This window comes from Strix aluco, chromosome 2 (genome assembly GCF_031877795.1).
Source record: "Strix aluco isolate bStrAlu1 chromosome 2, bStrAlu1.hap1, whole genome shotgun sequence".
Lineage (NCBI taxonomy): Eukaryota > Metazoa > Chordata > Aves > Strigiformes > Strigidae > Strix > Strix aluco.
The window spans coordinates 133,138,476-133,157,763 of NC_133932.1; the positions used below are offsets into that span (position 1 = coordinate 133,138,476).

Below are 19,288 nucleotides of genomic sequence, written 5' to 3' on the forward strand. Positions count from 1 at the left end.
TGTTGCAGTAGTGCCTGTTTCTGTCAAGCTTGAACTTGGCCACAGTCTTAGAATTGAGCCTGATACAGCTGGATTTGATAACACTGGTTTTGGCCAGGTTTTCTCTTCATACTACAGGGAAACCTTTCCTTTGCTGCCAAGGTTGGTTCCTCCCAGTGGGGATATAGTAGTAGTCTACACCTCAGCCTTGTGTTTGTAGCAGCGTCTTAGACCCTTTGGAGTGACAGAAAAGATAAACAAAAAAACTCCATTCTCCACTGCAAATATAACTTTTAATGCTTCTCAGAGGGCTTCTTAGAAGCCCTTCCAGCAGAGTGGTTTGGGAAATATGATGAATTAACCCTTCTCTGTGCTATCTCATCCCTGGCTTCTCTCCAAGTAACCTCTCCCATGCTGGAGCTTGGCTTGACCAGTTATGGCTTGACTGGCCTTCTTCGGAGGCAAGACATCCCCAGCAGTGCAGGGTTGGAAGCGTCTTTACTGGTGACTTCAGATGCAACTAGCTCATGGCTCATGGCCCAGCCAGAAACGTGTGGGGCCAGGGAGTGTGACAGAGGACCGCACCGTAATCCATGGATGCCTGTAGTAAAAGTGTTGGGACATACAGTGATGGAAGGATGTGAGATGGCATCAGATCACCATCATTCTCAGTGCATGAGATTTCACATGCTCCTGTGCTTCTCCTCATACAGACTTTCTTAGGCTGGGGTTCTGGAGAGTAATGCTGACCTTTTAATCTTTGTAAGCACGGAACATCTGAAGTAATAATTATTGTAATGGGACCTTCACCCATAGAGTCATCAGTTTCTGTCACGGCCTCGAGATGTCAAAATGGGCAGGGATGATGTGAAAACTCCCCTGAAACCCTCCATCCTTAACAAAGCTTAAAGAAAACTAACATTGTAGCAATGTTTTAAAAGGGTAAACGGAACAACCCAGGTAATTATAGTCTTGTCAGATTGACATTGATCCCAGGCAAAATAATGGAATGGCTGATGCGGCTCTCAAATAGTAAAGACATACAGGAGGGTAATGTAATTAATGCCAATCAATGTAGTTTTCTGAAAAAAACTATATATCTTGTCAAATCATCCTGATGTCTTTTTTATGAGATTACAAGTTTGGTAGAGAAAGGTAATAGTTTTGATGTAATAGACTTAGACTTCTATAAGGCTTGACTTTGTGCTGCATGACATGTTGATTAAGAAACCAGAATGATACAAGTTCAAACCAGAACTTATTAAAAGGATAAAACCTGCCTGAATGTTAGGTCTTAAAATGTGTTTGTGAATGGGATCATCAAGCAGGGGTGTTTCTAGTGGGCCAAGCACATATGATTTGCTGACCCTCTGCTGTTTGATATTTCTAGGAACAACATGGAAGAAGACGTGCTCATTACTGATAAAGTTTTCAGATTTCACAGTTCGAGGGAGTGATAAATTATGAATAGGACTGATCACTGATACAGAACAATCTGGACTGCTTGATAGCAGGGTATGAGACAAAAGTAAAGTCAAATGTGTAGGAACAAAGGCCACAGATTGATTCTATTTTCAGAGGCAGTGATTCAGAGATATGTTTGAGGGGTCCTGGTTTATCACTCACTGAACATTAGTGCCAAAAATAAGTAATGTAGCTTTTGAGGATCTTGAGTAAATATAACTGTATCACCTTTGTGTTTTGTGCTGATGAGACTGCTATCAGAATATTGCGTGTGATATCGACAGGGATGTTAAAAAACTGGGGATAGTTCAGGCAAAATTCCCAAGAATGATTAAGCAATTAAGAAACATGCACATAATGGAAGATTTCAGAATACCATAAATACGGCTTGAGTTAAAGAAGAAAAAAGACTTGATTAGGTCCTTAGATAATTTTGCAGAAAATAAACATTGCAAATGGCTCTTCAATCTGTTGAAAAGTGCTTCGAAAATCTTGATGCAGCCTCAACCTAGACAGCCTTATCCTTGAAATTAGGCACCGATTTTTCAAGGGTTGCATTGAATCCTGCAAATAACTGGGGATTTAAAAATCAAGATAGGATATCTTCTTAAAAGATAATATCTAGTTCAGAGTTGTTATGCAGGAATGTAGAGTGGTGATTGTGAAGGTCCTTTAAAATCCATGAATCTCTGAGTATCAGTGTATAGCAATTCTGTGTATTCTTGTCAGAGTCTGTGGCAAAATTCAGATTACCTTCACTGATGAAAGATCCACTCCCTCCCATATATGTCATTATTTTAGCTCATCCCACCTCTTACAATGAGATCTCTACCATGGCCACCTAATGCAGTAACACATCACTATCTCCTTTTCTACTGGGGGAAAAATTGACCTGTTCTAGAAGGTAGACCCTTGAAATAGTTTATTTTCCAGAAAGACTGGGAAATATAAAGCACTAAATAAAAGCACTGTTGGATGCTTTTTGCTCTGGGCCTTGCATTTGAATGCTGAAGCTTCATTTTAGCCTCTGGTAGCTCTCCCTTTGGACCTGCCCTTATTCCCTCCTTTATGGCCCAGCTTCCATTGGGCTGGATGCTGAACTCCCAGTCTTTGGACTGTACCGTGTAGAAAAGCAAGAGAATAAGAATTGATCAGAGCTGATGTCTATTGCCTATATTTAACAGTGTTTCTTCAGCTGTCTACCAAAGACTGCTCTTCAGAGGATACAGAGAAAACCCTAACTCAGCGTAGGGATGCCTACACCTAATGAATCAGTTAACTATACATACGCTCCTACTAATAATGAGAGCTGTTTTGCAGAAGTTTGTGGCTCATATCGTATCCCTAAACCCTGATACATTCCTGGGCTTTAGCAGAAAGGCTTTTAACCTTGTACCTAGAGGAAAATAATCACATGGCTGTTGGGAAGGAGCTTCGGAACGAGTTACATTAAGTATTTTTCTATAAGAGCATTCTTTGCTTCCCACCCTTGATGATTCTCTTTCGGGGAACCTCTGCCCTTATGTATGCATCTGAGTTCAGTAGTAATATTTAGCTCTCATGACATCAAGAGTTGCACACTTAATCTCCAAAGCACTTTCTGAGCATTAATTAATTAAGTCTCTCCTTCCTGACATGTGGTAAGGATTTGCGATAGTCATCTTCTCACTTAGCAGACACAGAAAGGTTGTGATTTGCCAAGGGTCTCCTTTCTGTCAGAACCAGTGTCAGAGCTATAATTAGTATTGTGGGTTTCAGTTCACTGTTCTTTGCTCTGATCCTTTAATGTCTCAATAGTGTTATTTATAAAATGAGGTTTGCAAGGAACAAGTATCAAGGTGTTTAGCTGATGATGAGAAAGTGAAGTCAAGCTCTCCATAGGTCTGATACACATTTTGTCATCTCCTCACGTTATCACTGGCTTTATTTGCCTGGTTCACATATTCCCCAACATATGTCTGGGCTTTGTCTAGGAGATTGCTTGTTATTATGGACGCAACCCAAACCAGAGAGAGTGCTGAAATTAAAAAAAGTAGGCAAGTTGTAGCTTTTGTGTCTGACTTCACCATTCATTAACTTGAGGAATATTTTGGGCCCCGTGTGATTTGATAGCATAAGAAAACAAGGATCATGATAACTAAATAAGCTCAGTGGTAGATATAAGAAAGGGTGTGCTTTTCTTCCTTTTTTTTGTCTGCGTGTGCTCTTAAGAACCACGTTGTCCCTCCTTGGTGCCACACTGCTTGCCCCTGTTATGACTTTGAGGCTGGATAGCAGCAGTGTGCATGATAGTATCAAAACCCAGGGACAGGTCTGGTAATTTGAGACTCATTTTCCTTCGTCTGTGAACAGGAGCAGGCTATTATCAGCTCGATCCAGGGCTGCTGTGTGCGCCATGCTGCCCATCGGCGACAGGAAGGGATTCCATGTGGATATTTCTCTTCATTTCTGTTTTGACTATCGCAAGCACTCGTTTTGGGTGCTAGTCACCCTTGAAAAGAGCAAAGCTGCCTCTATCAGCTGATCCCAGGGGTCTTTCACTAAGCAAGAAGGTCATGACTCAAATTTCCTTTTAGCCTATCTTTCTGTAGAGGGGGAAGTCTGAGGAAGGGAGAGGAACATTTGTCATTCTGGTCCTTGTGTCTCTTTCCTGTTGCTAGAGATGATACAGCAGATTCAATGACCTTTTTCATGAAAGAGAAGCTGAGGCTGATAGCAAGCGATGTGTGCTGATGGAGCCTGCTTGCTTGTTTCCTGCAATGGTGGATGTAAAGAGCTGTCCTACTGCCTCTGCCACATCTCTTTATCTTTACCAACACTGCACAAAATGAGGCACTTCAATACCTTAGTGCTGAGCTCTTGTCTGCTGTCATCACTGCTTTTATCCTCAGGGTTCAAGCTCCTGTCCCTCCCACATTGCTGTTAAATTTCCTTGGAAGCAGAGCCTGGTGTGTAGGGGCAAGGGAGAAGAGCCAGTGAAAAAAAGCTCATTGTGTGTCCATGCAGTTTCACAAGCTCTTTTTGGCCTTTGAGTTGAGTTGTTGTTCTTAAATCTGCTTGTATCCAGGAGCTTGGAGATAGGGTAAGAGTGAAAGAAGCAGTCGATAAAGGTCTCTTCCATTGTCTGGAAGGCCAAAAGGCTTATTATCTAGACTGAAGGCTTGACTTTTGAGCTCAAAGATACAGGATGTTGGTTTTTTTCTGGACAAGCAAGTGATCTTTATGCTTTCTTTACCTACTACCTATGTGAGGGACATATGATGGACGTATCTAACCACTTGGACTTGGACTGAGACCATCAATCCATATTGTAGACAACAAAGAGTGGGAAGTAACTAATAAAAACTTATGGTTACCGTGATCCTGGGATGGATTTGACCTCTGCATCACCTTATAAACCCCAGACTATCATGGTTCCATCCTGCAGTTATTCTAATGAGCTGAAAAAATGGTTTTGGACATACTTTCAGAGTGCTGTTGAGTCATAAATACACTCTAAGTGAGGACTACATAATGTTTTCCTGTTTGTGCATAAAAAATAATGGAGCAGTAAGCCAGTGACCCAGAGGTGAAAGCCTGTGCATTCCATATTGGCAATTTATTACACATGCAAAATTTAAGTATATAACTTAATTCCAGTGCAGTTATAGAGCTTCGGTGTGATTCCTCTAATCTCTTTATCAGTAATTTAGATTCTAAGCACTCCCCTTTCAGCTCAGTGGTCTGCGATAGAACAGCCATCCATGTTTCTTACTACTGCTGGGAGATTCTTGCCCCATAATCACCAATGAATGGTCATTCCCACCTGTATGTTCTAGCAGAGAAGGTGCAGTCAGTCTGCCCTGGTGGTTGGACACTCCAGCGATGTTCCTGCAGATCTGGATCACACATACCCTGACTGAGGCCAGACTCCCAGAATTTGCAGTGCTTGAGTCCCTGAGCTGTTCCTACAGACATCAGTCATCAGCTTTAAGGGCCAGGTGGAAAACAATCAATGGCTTAGTTTTATTTGGATCAGGGGGTAAAGGAAAGCAGAAATTAAGCTGCAGTGTTTCTTCCTGTCGCTGTCCGAGCATAAATGTCTGTGCATAGCTGTAAAGCACACATGTAATAAGCCTAACGCTTACAGAACATGTTAGACTTGCAATGCTCATGGCTGGACTCCTTCCCCGGTGAGTCCTGCATGTGTCTGGTATTTTCTGCAAGAATTGCGTGTACTGTTTTTGTGGCCTGAGACTATGGAGCATGTGTAAGTCTGGTATTTCCAGGGGGAAATGTTTGTTTTCCATGCCAGCGCCACAGAGCTGATTTGTTCAAGCAACGTGGGAACGCCTGCAATTTCCAGACCTGAGGCAGGTGAGCAGGGCTGACACACATCAGAAATCTGGGAGAAATGTAAAAATCCTTAACTTTTTTTTTTCCAGAAGAAAAAACAAATTACTCCAGCCATAGCAGAGACAATAGCTAGGAAGCTCTAGCCATTACTTCTGTCCCAATCAGCAACATGTTTTTGCTGTGACCCTGGGAATAGGAGGGCATACAGCTTTCTCTAAGCCACTGGTGCTTGCTATTCTCCTCTGTTCCCTGACAAATTTGTCACACTGCAGACTGGGAAGCATATCCTTGGTGGTACAGTAAGTAAAATTAAGCCGCAGGCTTTGGATTGAGGCAACTTTGCCTTCAAGGTTTAGGAAGGAGCATCACAGATGGACTTGGGAGTGGGTTCACTGGACTAACTGAGAACTGGGTCACCTTGCAGTGGAGGCAAGATATCAGATTTAACACACCAGTGGTCTGTTTCTGCATGACAAATAGCCTCTGTTCTTGAACTACAGTAGTAGAACCAAATTAATAACTCTGCAAAAGAGAACCACCTCAAAAGAAAATAAAAATATCCCCAACAACCTATGGTTTGATAAATAGTTCAAACCATGCCACGTCTCCAAGATAAATATTGCATTTATTTATCCAAATTCCATTTCATTTCCAACCTTTTGGAACCCTTTCTTCCTTGAAAGATGGAAGGATAACAAATGAGGAAAGAAACCAGATCTCTCATGAATTAAATAGTTACTAGTTTCTTCTGTGTGGGTTGCAGGTGGTAGACTCTGTAATCATAGACTCCGTTGGGTAACTTCTCGTTGTGGTTGATACAGCATAAGCGTGTGTACCTCAGTGAAAATGATGGCTCCTAGATATTCAAATTTCAGTTTTATATGGTCCAAACACCATTGCTGTAAACAATATTACTTTAGTTGTTGTTAATAAAACACTCTAATGTAATCATTATTTACCTGTCCCATGTCCTCCCAGCAGCAGCTCTGGGTAGACATGTCTATGCAATTAGAATTAACGCAAACCACTTAAAACTTGAATGCCTAGTTTATTTTCAAATGGGAAGGTCAGCATCATTATCCTTGGTGGATTCAATTACCAAATCCTGCATAATCACAGACTGTGCTTCCTGTCTGCTAATCATGACTTGCTCTGCATACATTATGTGCAAATATAACCAAAACAAGAGATGGCATTTCCATATGTTTTGTGCCTGTAATTACTTCTTACAGGTTGCGTTTAACTTTCTTAGTATAATGTAAATTCCTTTTATTGGCTTTGTTTTTTTAAAAAAACACAAAAGAAAAATAAAAAGTGGTGGCAAGCAAAAATAGGAAAGCATCTGTATGCAATTAATCCTCCTGCTTCATTTATACCCCACAGAATCTGTGAACATAAGTCACAACAGTAGAACAAAGTTGTTAGAGACATTGCATTTGGAAACACCTCTCACAAAGAACAGCATGAGTAATTAATGGGTTTGGAATTACTTTGTTGGTTTTGGTTTAGTTTTGCTTAAGGAAGAGGATTCTAATAAACTTGTATTCAACATTTTTTTTATTATTGAAGTGTTCACCCCTACTGTAAACAAAAACCCTAATGATAAGAACAGGGAGAATTAACACAGAATAAAAAATACAGTCACCTAATTAAATGTAAACATCCTCTAATGACAGAAACTGCATTCTTGTGTGGAGAGCTTGATCTATAACCAGTGTGAAATCAACAGGTGTCTTTCCCAGAGCTCTGTCAGTTTTGAGTCAGAGTTGTTTAATATGTGGCTTCTCTGTGCTATATTTAGTGCTCTGGAGAGTTAGAAGCTGGTAATGTTTAATATTCTTGAAAATATCATTTCCCCCACCCACCCTCTTTGGGTATTTGTGTGTATGTACACGCACACACATGCACAGGCACACTTTGTTGAGCTTGGGACTCTGAAATGTAGAAGTTTGCTTCATTTTCTGCCTTAGATTCTTGTTCCCCTGACATCCTCAGGGCATGTGAACATCCCCCCTTTTGTAACACTGTGGTAATATGCCATCTGGATGGAAAGGATCATATATTAATATTAGGGCACAGCAGAACTCAAGTTTTTACCTTGCTGTGACAGCTATTGTGAAGCTGCTATCACACCTGGGTTTAGTCTTCATTGATGTGTGGAAGACTTATCATCCCACAAAGAGCAGGTAAACCAGCTCCCATGTTGGACCATCACGGAGGGGTGCTACATCACCACACTCCAGTGGCCGTCTCTCCCCAAAAGGTCCCTGTTCTTTGCGGATTGCTCCGAAGCCACCCAAGAGGTCAGACTCTCTGCCTGTGGGAGATGCAGCACCGCAGGCATGGCCCCAGCCCTGCCGCTGGGTTCCCACCGCAGCAGTTGAGATGCCGTGTCCCCACATACCACCCAACATGTGAGGGCAGCTGGTCTTTGAGCTTCCCACCAGACGACCACTCACTGTCATGATGCAGCCCCACAGCGGTAATGGGGGTGGCCTGAGAAACAGGCTGTGCTCAGGGTTGCTCTGCTGATTGCCCATCGTAGACAAAGAAACCCTGATGTAAGGACTGAAATGCAGAACCAGAAAGCTTGGAAATGCTCTTACTGACTTGCATCATGGAGGATCAAGGAAATGGTGATGACACTGTTGTGAATTACAAACTGCAGGCAATGCAGCTGTTAGGTGTAAAAAACAACTAGTAATACTATTCTGAGAAATTACTGTTAAGAATTCTTATAAACAGGTTTAGATTTTTTACCTTTTGAAATGCTTAATAGACTTATTCTTAGGTCAAAAAGTTCAACTCCACTAAAAGGACAAAAACCCCTCAAACAAGCAAAACAAATAATTTTTATTAAAAGTATTTTAATTTTTAAAACATTTGTATTCACTTTAGGTTTTACTAAATTCTCTCTCTGCATTTATCTCAACAATTTTATTTATCTTTTCCTGAGATGAGGTTGTGAGCCCAAACTAACAACAATGATTGAATCTCCTCTAGCAAGAGAATTTCACTAGAGGGGAACTGAATATGTTTTAAATGTACAAATGAGAGGCAGAGGGTACCAAGTCACAATTAGCAGAATTAAATGAACATCAAAGATGACATTTTATAGGACTTTGCTCCTGCATGTCATCAATATTTGAGCCCTTTGAGAGCTGAACAGAGGAAAAACTTAGAAATCAATGTGGAATAAAATAGTCCTGATTCTGGGTTAGCTTTCGCTCAGGTTTAGACGAGTATAATTGTATAGATTTTGGTGGTACCACTTCTCATTGCATTAGGGTAATTTAGATGAGGATCAGCCTCATTAGCTATGGGATTTTGCATATTGGAGAGTGAGACCATGTTTAGCAACAAGCAACAGATCATGTTCCTTTTCCTTTTAAACTGGAATCATGTGAAACTCCCACCAGGTAGTATCACTACAGCGTGCAAAGACTTTAATCGAAACTGAGTTTCCAATATGTCAATAACTTTTCAAGCCCGCAGTAAGAGACCCCCTAAAGCTTTGCAGTCTAAATAATTCCTTGCCTCAAAGAGTTTCAGTGAAGAGCTTTGGCAGCGCTTGAGAGAGATTAATTCTAGGGTGGGATTTGCCGCCTCCACTTTCAGATGTTTCAGTGTAGTTTTCTGCATGTGAGCTCCTCAACTAAACTCCTGCAGTCAGTGGAGGGGCAAAATAGACAACTTTCAGGTATGATTTCTCTGACCTGTTTTAGATGTCTACCTTGGGATGTGATGAATCATGCCCCAGAAGCACCTTCCTTTGCTCTAAAGTGAATATCAAAGGACCAGCTCAGACGTGGAGATGTACTTTGTAGATGTCTAAAGATAGGAGAGATGAATCTTGTCAAAACCCACAAAACTTGTAGTCTTCTGAACATTACAACTGAACTGAGATGGATAATGTCCTTTAAAACCTACGCTTTAAAATGGTCAGAAACCCTCTCTAAGGAGGGTGGTGTGAGTTCCTGTAGCAAATGAAAGCAAAACAGAGCTTTGCTGCTGGATGACACTCACCTGGGCTGTGATTTTACAAGCTGGAGTGACATGTTAGCAGGTAGCATGTTCGTCATTGTGCTTTTTTCCCCCCTAAACTTCTGAACTTGCCAGGAGGGCTCTTTTCAGGGTCTCTGATTCCATTTTTGTGACCCTTGTCTGAAGACAGCTCCCACTTTGTTCAAGATCATTTGTCTTGTCAATGGTTGGGGACATTTCTTACCTCCCTGTCCTCCTCCTCATCACCTTGAAGTGCCAGCTTTTGGCTGCTTTCACACTGACTCCTGATGGGACTATCTAATTCAGTCATGACCACAAAGCAGCTGTATTAATATCAGTGAAAAACAGATGTTGGTGCAGTGCCTTGAGAAGGTGAAAAGAATCCCTACAGTTACTTCATAGTGAGATCAGCAAAGCTCTCTTTCTTCTGGTGTCATCCTGCTCCCTCCAGCCCTTGGTGCTCAATGTGGTGTTGAGTATCCATCTGGCCTCACTCATCTCTCTTTCACAGTGGGGTCAGCCCATTCCTTCTCAGCAGGGGGTTACTCTTGATCCTACACTGTTGTGAAAGCAGGATGGGGCTAGCTTACAGCACATGTTTTTCTACCAGTAAGCAAGCATCTAAAGAGAATGAGATCGTTGTGGGAAGGTTGGATCACACAATTTCTTTGATGGGGTAAAAAAAGATAAATTCAGCTGCTTTTCAGAGCAGCTTATGAATTAATAACAATTCACACCGTGGATTGTAACTAATGCTGCATATAGAGTTTTATTATGTATAAATCCAAGAGTCAGGTCCCCTCTGCAGTTTCTAGGTACCTACCTGCTACCCTTGCCTGTTCAAGGGCATTTCTAGTTAGTCACTCAGTTTCACCTCCAGTGTTTTCTGATTGTGAACAGATTAATGACACATGTCCCTTCGCCACAGAAATCTCTTGAGCTGCTAACCCTCAGTTTCCATATATATCTTTACAAGCTGCCTTACATCTGTGCCTCTTTTAATAAAGGCTTTGCACATGATTTTCTTTTAATACACACAATTTGGTGAAATGCTGAATGTTGATAGGCAGCAACAACAAAAGCTGTTGACCAGATCATGCTGAAATTTCAAAGTTAATTCCTCACCCTATGCCTACTTTGCATCCCAGCAATGTCATGTATTTATATATATTCAACCAGTCTAATGTACTACAGGACTATGTTGATTCATCCTTGCTACCCAACTTAGGGAGGTTGTTACTGCATATATTTATTGATCTGCAGACTTTACCTGTTTCTCTGACTTCAAGTTCTGGGACACTTATGATGCGTTTTAAGCTGCACAGATCACGGAGGAGTCATTGTACCAAAATGCACTGGCAATGTAGGATCTGCTCCATCCACTCATAACCTCTTTGATCACGGGCAGGAGATAATGACCTTACTGCTGGTCCCATACATGATCAGAAATATTTAAGAGATTGGTTTCTGAAGTCTTCTGAGAGATGTGTCTTCATCAGCACAGTGGCAACAACACAGAGCTTGGACATTTGCTTCTGCTTCACTAGGGAGGAAAGATGCTACTGTTTAGATAAATCTGCTAGCAAAAACCTGGAGACAGACTTTTTAGTAGGGTCTGTAACAACAGGACAAGGGCTAATGGTTTCAAACTAAAAGAGGGGAGATTCAGACTAAATATAAGGAAGAAATTTTTTACGATGAACATGGTTAAGCAGAGGTTGCCCAGAGAAGCTGCAGATGCCCCATCCCTGGAAACATTCAAGGCCAGGTTACACGGCGCTCTGAGCAACCTGATCTAGTTGAAGATGTCCCTGCTCATTGCAGGAGGGTTGGACTAGATGACTTTTAAAGGTTCCTTCCAACCCAAACCATTCTGTGATTCTATGAGTCTATGAAATGCAGCAGGTTTCCTCAAGGCTTTGCTTTTGCCATTTATTGGGCTACTTTGAGTGGTTTTATGCCTCTTTTCCCTGGTGATAGATTCCAGATTTTGAGCTCTTTTCTTGACATACATTCCTGGGGTGGGTGGATGAGCAGAACAGAAGCATGGGCTAGTCTTGCTTCATTTGGTTTTCGGCTTGTATACAACTTTCTTATTTTTGTAATTGAGCTATCTTTACCGGTTCTGCTGCTTTCACGACACTACAGGGAAGCTGTTGAATTCCCTTAACATTAATTTGCTTGTGCAAGGAAAAAAAAGCTAAAAGATTTCCTGTTTTTTTATGCAAACTGTGCTGTCTTTCTGGTCTGCACCAATTGGAAAGCATTTGCAAATGCTCCTGTCTCAGTTGCTGAAAACTGCCTCCCCATATGTTTTCCTGATTAAGAAATTCAGTCCACCAAATGGCAGAGTTTGCTCAGCTGGAGTTGACTGTTTGGTTGGGATTAATAAGCAGTGTTCCTCTTCCCATACATCTTCCTGTTTAGCATAAAAGAAAACAAATTACTTTGGGGCTTTTTCTGCTTATTTGTTCTTACACAAAAAAGTATATTCTGGGAGCTTTTACAGTGCGTCTGCCTCCTAGAAATGCAACATGAAAGCAACTTGCAGGCTGTCTCCATTGGCCGTAAGTGCCTAACAAGGTCCGTGCCTGGGCAGCACGAGAGCCAGCTGGTTAAGCTGTGAATGCTGAGGGAGAGAGAAATAACTGACTGATCTGGGTTACACAAACTCTTATGGGGATATATTGGTAGATTTTCTTTAACAAAGAGAAGAAGCGGCAAATTTAGTGCTTGGATTGATTGCTCAGGAAGCTGAAAATCCTTTGAGGAGAGGACAAGCACTGCCCAGGCCAAGCAAAGCCATCATTTCTCATGCTGTCTTACATGTGCGCCTATTTCTTTTTTGACTTCTCCCATATGACAGCTGCTTTATGGACTCCAAAAGTCTGTTGTTCTGACTGTTCAACTTCAAAAATGTCACTGAGTTTGAGAAAAGGGTAACACAAGTTTCTAAGAGAGCAATAAATGTCTAGAGCATTTAGGCATTGACACCTGCAGTTGGACATTAAAGGAGTTTATAGCTCTTGAGTGTCCCAAATCCAGCCTAAACTCAACAGGGTTGGGGTGCCTAACATTAATAGGCCTCCTGTCAGGTTATTAACTTCCCAAAACTCTGTATTTTGGGACAGCTGACTGGACCGGGTCCACCAACTGTGATTAGTACATGATGAAAGTTTAAAAAGATGATGGTTAGATGATGGATTGATAAATATTTCTGGTTTTTTTCCCCCACTACTTTATCCTAAAGTTCATCCTTTTCAACTTTTTGTGTTGATCTTTTTATTTTCTGAATAACTTTGGCACATTATTACATGCATGTGTGTATGTGCATGTGTAAATATATAAGCCACATTTTTGTGTCAGGGTCCACTGTTACATTTCAGATTACAGATGATTCTTCTTTATAATTCTCTAATTTTTCCTGTTGATAAGGTTTCTGAAAAGATCATTGTATCAAATGAAACTTTCCGAGGTTGGCTTCTGCTCAAAGGCAGATTTTTTCACTCCCAGGTTGAAGAGCAAATTCTTTTCAGGCTTTTTCTCACATGGAAGAACAAGGAAAGAAAATAGTATTCTGTTGTCTAAATAAGCTACATCTGCTTTATTTTCTTTTGTTTTCTGAACAGACTACAGGTACTTGGCTAAATGCTTGGTTAAGTGTGGAGCTTGCAATGAGAACTGAGCCCTGAATCCTTACAGGAAGAAAGATGGGTAACTTGTAAGTAGAGGCTGACCTGAAAGAGCTTTCTCTTCCTGACATCCAGATACCTTTGCACTTTAAAAGACTTTATTTTAGGATCTGTATTTTTCAGTGGAATCCAGCCTCTGGCTGTATAACCATGTTTGAAGGGGATTTAGTATGGTACAGGAGACAACAGCCTGTAAGCCCTTGCAAAGGGTAGATTTCACCGAATGTGGAGGTGTCTTTTTCTGAAAGCCACTTTAACTGGCACAAATCATTCATGAAAGCATCTTTGTGAAGCATCTGTTTCAAAATGTGCCTAGTGAATGCATTATTACAAAGTGCTCATTTAACACCAGAGCATACAAAGAGCTGTACAGGGTAAGGGCAGGAGCTGCTGGCGCGGTACCTGATCTCAGTCATAGGGAGATGCGGGTGCAGGACGGACACGTGGTGCAGTTCCCCTGGACCACCTCCCAGCAATCTGCTATTCTGGGGCTGCTTGAGCCAGAGGTGGTATCTTTGTGTTTAATAGCCCTTGATGGATTTTTCTGCAGCTGTCTGCTCCTATTTCTGGCATGGATTTATGCAAAAGAACAGCAACAGAGAGCAGCCGTAGTGTCTCATTATACACTGGCCAGGAGAAACAGAAAATATCTCTCAACCTCCAAAGTTAGAAGGTTTCCAGACTTTTCCATTTCCAGTTCCCATTATAATTCTAGCGTTTAACCAGCCACTTTAGAGCACTCATATTCCTTGCCAAGCAGCCGTGCAAAGCTGCCAGGTTTCATTCTTTTGACTTGAGAAACTTGTGTTTTGTTGTGCCTCTTTATTGAAGGTAGTGTTACATGGGTGTTTCCTGATATCAGCTGTGTTCAGGAATCTCTGTTGTACAATCAAAGGATAATTTCCCCTTAAGAGTTACACTGGTCTTTTGAAGGGCTATAATATTTCCCATTTCATCTGTCTGTAGCCTGTGGCATTCTACAGGGGGAGAAAAAGCAGCAGCAGCAGAGCCAGGTAAATTCTGATATATGGGCTGTTTGGCAGACAGTGTGGGTTTCGTGCTGTTACCCATATGTAGAAGTGCACAGCGGAGCCCTGTTGAGGCACTGGTGAATGACCTGGAACTATCTTGTGAAGGATATTTCAATTCAGGACACAGGTGAACTGTATGAATGTTTTCAATGAAGTGCAATACAATCCTCAAACTAGTGCCTTGTTTAACTAAATGAATTCCTGTTTCTCTTCTATCGAGGCAAATCATCTTTCTTTTGGCCAGCAGCTCCCTCTGCTCCAAAGGCACTAACAGTCTTTTTTCTCTTGAATTTTCTACTTGAGTAACACAGATTAATTAAACTTAAGTGTGTAATAACCCAGTATGTTGCCTTTGGCACTAAAGCCACTTAAGAAATTCTTATTCTCATCTTCTTGCTTGTTCTGCAGAGCCTGCTGCCCCGTTTTGTTCTATTGTTTATAGGCCATGTTGTGTATACAGTCACTCAAATAATTCAAATGAAAAGAAAAGGAAACAACACTTTTAAATCAACATCATTTAATACACTTCTTTAAATCACAGTCATGCAGATGGTGGTGTTGGCCCAACTCAGCAGAGAGTAGTGGGAATCCAGCAGGACTGAGTGCCTGGGAGTACAAAGCCTTACACCAACTTTTCTGCCAAAGACAAAGCATTGTAGAATGACAACTTTGGAGCAATTATTCTCAGTTTTGATTTAGCTTGAATTTTCCTGCTTCTGCTTCAAGCCTGAGCATGTGCCTAAAAGCTCATTCGTTTTCTCCAAATTTATCTGTTGGACTAATAAAAGATAAAATCTCTCCCCACAAATGTTGCCTCTTTCAAAGCATATTTTCACTTTACTAGAGTGTTTGTTGTTTTTCTCATAATAACTAGAAAAACCTGAAGGCAACATGACTGTGAACTATTCATGTGTGGAATTTTAAGAGCCAGTACTGAGCACCATTAGCACTAGATGAAGATTAATTGGAAGTCTAAACTGAGGATAGTTTGGAAGTGTAAGAAAGATCTTTGGTTCCTGGTGTTATAAGTGACTAACTTGAGGCAGGCTCGAATCCTGTTTTATGGCAATGAATGCTTCACATTATCAACCCCCTTTGGAAGCATCTCAGCTGGAGCAGCTAAACCCTGAGGCCCTATAAACAACTAAACACTTTTGCAAATCTTGGCTTTCCTTTAGATCCTTCTTCATGACAGCTTTTCCTTTCTGCTGTATTCTATACCACAGATGCATCTTCTCCCTGCTTCTATTTGCCTTCAGGGAAAAGACTGTCTTTTATCTAGGTTTGTATGGTAGGCACCAATAATGCTGTTTAGAGTCTTTAAACACCACCAGAATGTGCATAAATAAAATCAGGAGGAATCGGAACTACGGCTTCACAAAACAAAATCATTTCAGGAATAAGACAAGTTGTAGAAGGAAGACAGCTACCTAATCCAGCTGGAGTTTTTTTAAAATCATCTGTTATAGCATAAATAAGTGCATTTCCAACGTCTTCTTCAACACCATTTACTTTTGTAGTTAGACACTTCATTGTTGTTTCTTTACAGGACTATTTCTTCTCCCAACAGAGTTATAGAAATAGAAGTTAAAAGACCTGCATAAAAAACCCCTCAAACATTGGCAATGTGTTCTGCCTAATTTGTGAATGTCTTCACAGCAGTGCAGGCACCTCCATGCTTTCTTCCACTGCTGACAGTTGTGCTTAGGGGAGACTTGACCCCTTAATAGAAGTACAGATGCATCACAGTCCTACCTGAGATATCTTTTGAAGCTGTCCTTCAGTGGATGCTAGAGAAGTCCCAACTATCAACCAGCTGTGGGCCAGCTGTGATAGCAGCACTGTGCTAGAGTTTCATCGTTTTCTTGTGCCTGCCTGTGTTCATCTCTTAGCTCTTGACTAATAATTTTGTCAGTGGTAGGGTTCTTCACTGGAAGGGACCTCTTCTTTTTGCAGATGTACTAGGTGGGATTCAGGTGCATAAACATGGGTATCCCCTACCTTTGTAGAAGTCCAGCAGTATCTGAGCTTTCCACCTGGAATGATAGCTATGATATAGGATTTGTAAGACATCCACTACCCTCTGGGGTGGCAGATGGAAACCAAGCAGGTGATTAGAATCCACCTGGATGGTCTTAACTGGGGACCCCAAGAACATTAGTGATATAAGTAATAGTTAATAATCATATAATGGAAATATTGGTAAGGACCTATTTATAATTAGCATTTGTTGTATTTCTACACAGCTTTTTGGCAGTTCCACCATATGTATAATAGCACTTGCTTCCTTCCCCACAGAAAGTTGTACAATCTGGAGCAGTCTTTTTTGTTTATGGTAGTGATTATAGTCTGATAGGCTATTCCAGACATTTAGACTTGCCCACAGGGCATGAGATCTCAAAGGAAGTGTCCTTGTCTTCTTTGTTTGAATAAACGCCTATGATTTTTTACCAAATGGCTTGCTCTGTGTGGGGTCTGACAAGAGAATGGAGCACTGTTTGATGCTCTGTAAGGAGAGATGACCCGAGTGAAAATCCCAGAGGCAAATCTCTCTGATCCCTGGGAGGAATTCCAGGTGGGATCTGTATTTTGTATGGGGTCATGGTAGTTTCCCCAGCAATTCGTACTTGGACAAAGGACCACCAGTATTAAGGCCTTCAGGCTGACAAATGGAGGGTTTGTGGAGGAAAAAAAAACCCCAAGATCAATTTTTTTGTTTTATGTGTCAGTTTTCTAAAAGAGGCTTGAGAATGGACAGGGAAGATGAAGGCACCACAGAGGAATGCAAAGTGGATCCTACCATCAGAGCAGCTACATAGCAGAAGATACAGTTTTCAGCTCTGCTCGTAGCTCAGCAGCCGCTGGGTGCATTGATTCAATTTGCAGTGGAAAATGATGCAATTGTTTTACTAGTTCCACAAAGATAGATGTCTGTATTTCATCAGAACAAACATATAAATGAACAGCAGCTCTATAATCTAACCTTCTTGATGGCACTGGAACTGAACACATTTGGCTCTGAAGTTATCAGCTTAGCTAAACTGGCAAGTCTCATTTGAACAGAAACAACGTTAAAAAGGAGAGTTTAATAAGCCAATGGAAAGTTTCACATTCTTCTTCCTACTCTCCCGTATTAGTAAATCAAATACATATTTTGACTCCATTTTGCTTTCTGGAGCACATTGCATTTCTTTAGGTTCAGGATGAGCATTGTAAGCCTCCTTGGAGCCAAACACATCTGCATGAGTTGGCCTGAAGATGGTCCTTTGTCGTAACACAGTTCCAGATGTTGCCATTCCCCCTGCTCACAGTGTGGTGTGCACGCTCCATGTAAGATGTGGCTTTGCAGGCGCTTTTTTCTTAACACTTCTTGTTAACCATAGGCCAGCAGGCTGAGAGCCAGCCATCCAGAGAGTTTTAGGAAGCTGAGGTTGGTTTATAAAGCTGATGTATCTAAGTACGTGACGTAAAGGGAGGTGGACATTACTTCAATATTTTTCATGCATCAATGCTCAGCAAGAGTTTGTTCTCAAATAAGAACAATCAGTGTCTTATCTTTGCACAATGAGAAAACTTTCAACCAGATGAATACCAGACTTACTTGTATGGCCCAACAATCCCCACCAAGGTGAGGTTGTGACAGACAAACAGCCCAAAGGAGATCAGAGTTCTCGTGGAAAATTTTGAGTAAGCATTTCCCTCCAGAAATGGGTATCTTGAAGACAGTTTATCAAATCAGAGTTACACGATTAGAGAGCATCAGAGGAAAGAGAGGGGCAGGACACATCTTCCCTTATAAAAAGAGAACCAGGCAATGCTATTGGAGGTCTGCAGCCTATCGCTCCCCAGATAAGTCTACCGACTCTGCATGCTTAGCATGTCTTCTTTGTAACTTGTATGCTTACTGAATGACAACAGATTTTATCAAACAAGGTTTGCATGAGAAACGGGGACTGTATTTTACTTCTCTCTTATTGCTGCCACTTTTATTAAAGTCTTCAGACAATCACACTGTCTCTGGCTGCGTAGGCAGCTGTCTTACTTCTCTGACATGCCGTGTCTTTTGCAGAAGAGGACTAGTATTAAAATAGGAGCAAACCTCTCCATTAGGTATGTGCACATAGCAATTAGGGGACCATAAATGGGTTCACTGTGCTTTGAGACAGAGGTCATCCCACAATGCTGCATGAGTTACTGATACTATGTGAAATGGTTGGTAAACTGCTTATTTACAACTGCTGTAGTATATTTAAAGACAGGTAATAATCCACTGCAGTAGAATTTTTCCATTAAACATGATTTGCCCAGGAATAAGTTTGGTTGTGACAGCTGAGGCAGGGAGAGCAAGGAGGGATTACTCATAAAGCAAGCTTCCTTATGAAGGTGCGCAAGGGCAAGCTCTGAGAAGACAACATCTCCGGGCACTGCCATCAGGTCTGCACAAACACAAGTTCACGTAACAGAGAAACCCATGCACATGCCAGATGTCTGCTTTGTCACTAGTCTTAGCAGAAAAGCCAAGGACTTTGTGAAAAATGACTCTTCCCTGGAGCTATATTTTGAAGTGTTCGGCTCCCCTTGGTTTCCGAATCAATCCCACATCAGTGCCTAAATAGAAACACACTGACCATAATGTTCAAAGTCACTGATTTCCAATGTGAAGATCATAGCAAGATTTTCAAAGGAGTTAAAGAGCGGTGGGAATTTCTGGCCTGCATTTGTTGGTATATAGTAGCATGTAGTTTCAAGCTTCATGGAAATCAAGTTTGTTTTAAAATCCAG

General features: G+C 41.3%; 1 protein-coding gene across 1 annotated transcript in view; it reads left to right on the forward strand.

Annotated features, from left to right (window-relative positions):
* The window catches only part of TENM4 (teneurin transmembrane protein 4), a 508,875-nt gene that overhangs the window by 48,910 nt on the left and 440,677 nt on the right, over positions 1–19,288 (forward strand). The window lies entirely within an intron of this gene.